Here is a 6,000-nt window from a genome sequence, read left to right on the forward strand (position 1 = left end):
AACCCATATTCAGTTGAATGCACTACAAAGACAACATATTTGATGTTCAAACTCATAAACTTTATTTTTTTATTGCAAATAATAATTAACTTAGAATTTCATGGCTGCAACACGTGCCAAAGTAGTTGGGAAAGGGCATGTTCACCACTGTGTTACATGGCCTTTCCTTTTAACAACACTCAGTAAACGTTTGGGAACTGAGGAGACACATTTTTGAAGCATCTCAGGTGGAATTCTTTCCCATTCTTGCTTGATGTACAGCTTAAGTTGTTCAACAGTCCGGGGGTCTCCCTTGTGCTATTTTAGGCTTCACATTTTCAATGGGAGACAGGTCTGGACTACAGGCAGGCCAGTCTAGTACCCGCACTCTTTTACTATGAAGCCACGTTGATGTAACACGTGGCTTGGCATTGTCTTGCTGAAATAAGCAGGGGCGTCCATGGTAACGTTGCTTGGATGGCAACATATGTTGCTCCAAAACCTGTATGTACCTTTCAGCATTAATGGTGCCTTCACAGATGTGTAAGTTACCCATGTCTTGGCCACTAATACACCCCCATACCATCACACATGCTGCCTTTTACACTTTGCGCCTATACCAATCCGGATGGTTCTTTTCCCCTTTGGTCCAGAGGACACGACGTCCACAGTTTCCAAAAACAATTTGAAATGTGGACTCGTCAGACCACAGAACACTTTGCCACTTTGTATCAGTCCATCTTAGATGAGCTCAGGCCCAGCGAAGCCGACGGCGTTTCTGGGTGTTGTTGATAAACGGTTATCGCCTTGCATAGGAGATTTTTAACTTGCACTTACAGATGTAGCGACCAACTGTAGTTACTGACAGTGGGTTTCTGAAGTGTTCCTGAGCCCATGTGGTGATATCCTTTACACATTGATGTTGCTTGTTGATGCAGTACAGCCTGAGGGATCGAAGGTCACAGGCTTAGCTGCTTACGTGCAGTGATTTCTCCAGATTATCTGAACCCTTTGATGATATTACGGACTGTAGATGGTGAAATCCCTAAATTCCTTGCAATAGCTGGTTGAGAAAGGTTTTTCTTAAACTGTTCAACAATTTGCTAACGCATTTGTTAACAAAGTGGTGACCCTCGCCCCATCCTTGTTTGTGAATGACTGAGCATTTCATGGAATCTACTTTTATACCCAATCATGGCACCCACCTGTTCCCAATTAGCCTGTTCACCTGTGGGATGTTCCAAATAAGTGTTTGATGAGCATTCCTCAACTTTATCAGTATTTATTGCCACCTTTCCCAACTTCTTTGTCACGTGTTGCTGGCATCAAATTCTAAAGTTAATGATTATTTGAAAAAAAAAAAAAAAGTTTATCAGTTTGAACATCAAATATGTTGTCTTTGTAGCATATTCAACTGAATATGGGTTGAAAATGATTTGCAAATCATTGTATTCCGTTTATATTTACATCTAACACAATTTCCCAACTCATATGGAAACGGGGTTTGTATATCCCATGACTGTGAGGGCGATGTCCCTTTCTGCATCCTCACTAGTGATGGGATCGGCAGTTCTTTTGACTGTACTGAATCAATAGAATCAGTTCCTTAAATTGAGTCGTTGAAAAAATTCGCTCACCGAATCCCCCCCCCCCCCCAATGAACGACGCGCACAGTGACTGAACGAGAGCCTCAATGTGACGTCCTCCTCCGCGACACACTCACTTCTCTGTCAGTAGGTTCGCTAATCCTGTTGTTAAATATGTTTTATTGCACTGAAATGAAAATAAGAAATAAATAAAAGTGGGAAATACAAAAAATAGTTATAGCCTACTAAAATGCTTGCAATCAACAGTTAAATAAATAGGCCTCGTTTGTTTAGTGCAAAAACAAATATTAAATTAAGAAACCCTTAACAAATGCCAACATAAAAACTAAATGTTCTGTAGCAAAGAAAATGTAAACTTAAATATGCAAACAAAAAGAAAATAAATACCTTCAAAATAAAACAAATAAATTAAGAGCCAGAAATGCCAACATAAAAACTAAATGTTCTGTAGCCTACGTTTAAAAATATAACAAAGAAAATATTAACTTAAATGTGCAAACAAAAAGAAAATAAATAAGCTACCTTAAATAAAACAAAACAAATATTAAACCAAGTGCCAGAAAAGCCAACATTAAAACTAACATTTCTGTAGCTTACATTTAAAAATATAAAAATGGAAATATCAACTTAAATATGCAATAAAAAAGAAAATAAATAGCTTAAATAATATAAAAATCAAGATAAATAATAGCCCATGTATATGTACATACATTAGTTATTATTTTTATTTTAAATCTTCTCAAACAGCCTGCCCTACACTTTACCCCCCGCCCCTCCCCCTCGCGTCGCTGCTGCTCAGCCTTGCCCTGCACTGACTTTCTTTCTGTCTCCTCTACTCTCATAACTTGATGTGTTGAGATAATGTGTGTGTTTGTTTTCATGTCAACATTAGCCGTTAGCTTGGAGAATGAATGGAGAACGGATGCCAATGGCATGAAACATATCCCCGCGACGGGAGGAGAATCACTCGCGGATTGGGGCAAGCAGAGCAGAGAGCGAGAGCGTTGTCGTTCACTGAGTGATTCATGTCGTTAATCCAAGGTGAACGAATCGTTCGCTCAGTCCCTCCCCCCGCCCCCATGATGAGTAGCTGGCTGCGTCGTTCGCCGACGTCACAGAATGCCCCAGTTCCACTCATACCGGCATGGTCGCGGCGGAGCTCAACTGAACTGAGAAAGGAACGAATCAGTTCATGAAGTGATTCCGTTCAGTACGCTCACTCAAAAGATTTGTTCGTTCGAACGAATCGTTCGCGAACGACACAACATTAACGCGTGCCGCACCAGCTATCAAATTCCACATAAAGGTGTGGGCAGCGTGTCTGAGACCCCTGATTTATACAAAGCAAATTAAAAACTTTGTATACAGTGTTATTTCATATAACATTTCAAAACATTTTTGTGGCTCCCATTGTTTTCTATAATTTGTGAAACTGGTCAAAATGGCTCTTTGACTGGTGAACGTTGCCGACCCCTGGACTAGTGGCATGATTCTCGCTTAGGGTGCGAGAGTTCCCGGGTTCAACACCCGGACAAGCCCCTAAGAGTGATCTTGAAGTCTTAGCTAAATTTTCCAAACTGTACACAATGAAGGGATCAATGAAAATGTATAAAATCAAATACAGTGGTAGCTCAATTTACGAGCTCTAATTGTTTTAGGACAGAGCTTGTAACCCTTAGTTCTTTTTTGCAGGAAAATAGCCATACCTTTAAATTAGTGGTAAAAGTGCAATATACTAACCCAGTTTCAGAATGATTTCCCTGTTAAAATCTCACAATTCATGAACATTTTTGATGAAACTTCATTTTTAGGGGCTTGTTGTTCTAGTGGTAGGATTCTCGCTTAGGGTGCGAAAGGTCCCAGGTTCAATTCCCGATGAAGTCTTAACAGTGATTTAAAACTCTTAGCTTAATTTTCCAAACTGCACACACTCAAGGGATCAATGAAAATGTATAAAATCAAATACAGTGGTAGCTCAATTTACGAGCTCTAATTTTTTTAGGACAGAGCTTGTAACCCCTAGTCCTTTTTTGCAGGAAAATAGCCATACCTTTAAATTAGTGGTAAAAGTGCAATATACTAACCCAGTTTCAGAATGATTTCCCTGTTAAAATCTTACAATTCATGAGATTTGTATCTAAAATGATATTTTTCTTGGCTTGTTGGTCTAGTGGTATGATTCTCGCTTAGGGTGCGAGAGGTCCCGGGTTCAAATCCCGGACAAGCCCCTAACAGTGATCTTGAAGTCTTAGCTAAATTTCCCAAACTGCACACAATGAAGGGATCAATGAAAATGTATAAAATCAAATACAATGGTAGCTCAATTTACGAGCTCTAATTGTTTTAGGACAGAGCTTGTAACCCTTAGTTCTTTTTTGCAGGAAAATAGCCATACCTTTAAATTAGTGGTAAAAGTGCAATATACTAACCCAGTTTCAGAATGATTTCCCTGTTAAAATCTTACAATTCATGAGATTTGTATGTAAAATGATATTTTTCTGGGTTTGTTGGTCTAGTGGTATGATTCTCGCTTTGGGTGCGAGAGGTCCCGGGTTCAACTCCCGGACAAGCCCCTAACAGTGATCTTGAAGTCTTAGCTAAATTTTCCAAACTGCACACAATGAAGGGATCAATGAAAATTTATAAAATCAAATACAATGGTAGCTCAATTTTCTATCTCTAATTGTTTTAGGACAGAGCTTGTAACCCTTAGTTCTTTTTTGCAGGAAAATAGCCATACCTTTAAATTAGTGGTAAAAGTGCAATATACTAACCCAGTTTCAGAATGATTTCCCTGTTAAAATCTCACAATTCATAAGATTTTTATCTAAAATGACATATTTGGGATTGTTGGTCTAGTGGTATGATTCTTGCTTAGGGTGCGAGAGGTCCCTGGTTCAACTCCCAGACAAGCCCTTAACAGTGATTTTGAAGTCTTAGCATAATTTTCCAAACTGCACACAATGAAGGGATCAATGAAAATGTATAAAATCAAATACAGTGGTAGCTCAATTTTCTAGCTCTAATTGTTTTAGGACAGAGCCTGTAACCCTTAGTTCTTTTTTGCAGGAAAATAGCCATACCTTTAAATTAGTGGTAAAAGTGCAATATACTAACCTAGTTTTAGATTTTTCCCTATCAACATGTCACGATAATTGTGATTCTTGCAAAATGACAAGTTAGAACTTGTTGGTCTAGTTGTTTGATTCTCGCCTGAGGTCTGGGGTTCAATTACTGAAAAAGCTCTTGTTCATTTATGCATGAAAATTGTAGTGAATCAAAATTTGTGTTAATAAAAGTGCAGTTACAGGTTGTTTCCCCAGATAAAATATAAACTTTTTTGGGAATTTGGTAACTTTTGCCATAGGGCTTGTTGGTCTAGTGGTATGATTCTCGCTTAGGGTGCGAGAGGTCCCGGGTTCAACTCCCGGACAAGCCCCTGACAGTGATCTAGAAGTCTTAGCTAAATTTTCCAAACTGCACACAATGAAGGGATCAATGAAAATGTATAAAATCAAATACAGTGGTAGCTCAATTTTCTAGCTCTAATTGTTTTAGGACAGAGCCTGTAACCCTTAGTTCTTTTTTGCAGGAAAATAGCCATACCTTTAAATTAGTGGTAAAAGTGCAATATACTAACCCAGTTTCAGAATGATTTCCCTGTTAAAATCTCACAATTCATGAACATTTTTGATGAAACTTCATTTTTAGGGGCTTGTTGTTCTAGTGGTAGGATTCTCGCTTAGGGTGCGAGAGGTCCCAGGTTCAATTCCCGATGAAGTCTTAACAGTGATTTAAAACTCTTAGCTTAATTTTCCAAACTGCACACACTCAAGGGATCAATGAAAATGTACAAAATCAAATACAGTGGTAGCTCAATTTACGAGCTCTAATTTTTTTTAGGACAGAGCTTGTAACCCCTAGTTCTTTTTTGCAGGAAAATAGCCATACCTTTAAATTAGTGGTAAAAGTGCAATATACTAATCCAGTTTCAGAATTTTTTCCCTGTTAAAATCTCACAATTCATGAACATTTTTGATGAAACTTGATTTTTCGGGGCTTGTTGGTCTAGTGGTATGATTCTCGCCTAGGGTGCGAGAGGTCCCAGGTTCAATTCCCGGTGAAGCCTTAACAGTGATTTAAAACTCTTAGCTTAATTTTCCAAACAGCACACACTCAAGGGATCAATGAAAATGTATAAAATCAAATACAGTGGTAGCTCATTTTACAAGCTCTGATTGTTTTAGGACAGAGCTTGTAACCCTTAGTCCTTTTTTGCAGGAAAATAGCCATACCTTTAAATTAGTGGTAAAAGTGCAATATACTAACCCAGTTTCAGAATGATTTCCCTGTTAAAATCTTACAATTCATGAGATTTGTATCTAAAATGATATTTTTCTTGGCTTGTTGGTCT

At 38.4% G+C, this 6,000-nt stretch overlaps 1 protein-coding gene and 4 non-coding genes across 5 annotated transcripts in view; all 5 read left to right on the forward strand.

Moving 5' to 3' along the window:
• The window catches only part of LOC133570515 (uncharacterized), a 905,074-nt gene that overhangs the window by 175,582 nt on the left and 723,492 nt on the right, over window positions 1-6,000 (forward strand). The window lies entirely within an intron of this gene.
• trnap-agg (transfer RNA proline (anticodon AGG)) lies at window positions 3,743-3,814 on the forward strand. Its single transcript has one exon. It is a non-coding gene; the product is annotated as a tRNA-Pro (tRNA).
• Window positions 4,088-4,159, forward strand: trnap-ugg (transfer RNA proline (anticodon UGG)). Its single transcript has one exon. It is a non-coding gene; the product is annotated as a tRNA-Pro (tRNA).
• On the forward strand, window positions 4,954-5,025 carry trnap-agg (transfer RNA proline (anticodon AGG)). Its single transcript has one exon. It is a non-coding gene; the product is annotated as a tRNA-Pro (tRNA).
• The window catches only part of trnap-agg (transfer RNA proline (anticodon AGG)), a 72-nt gene continuing 59 nt past the window's right edge, over window positions 5,988-6,000 (forward strand). The window contains exon 1 of the tRNA in view: window positions 5,988-6,000. This exon is cut by the window's right edge and continues 59 nt beyond it. This is a non-coding gene — a tRNA (tRNA-Pro).

This window comes from Nerophis lumbriciformis, linkage group LG28, assembly GCF_033978685.3.
Source record: "Nerophis lumbriciformis linkage group LG28, RoL_Nlum_v2.1, whole genome shotgun sequence".
Lineage (NCBI taxonomy): Eukaryota > Metazoa > Chordata > Actinopteri > Syngnathiformes > Syngnathidae > Nerophis > Nerophis lumbriciformis.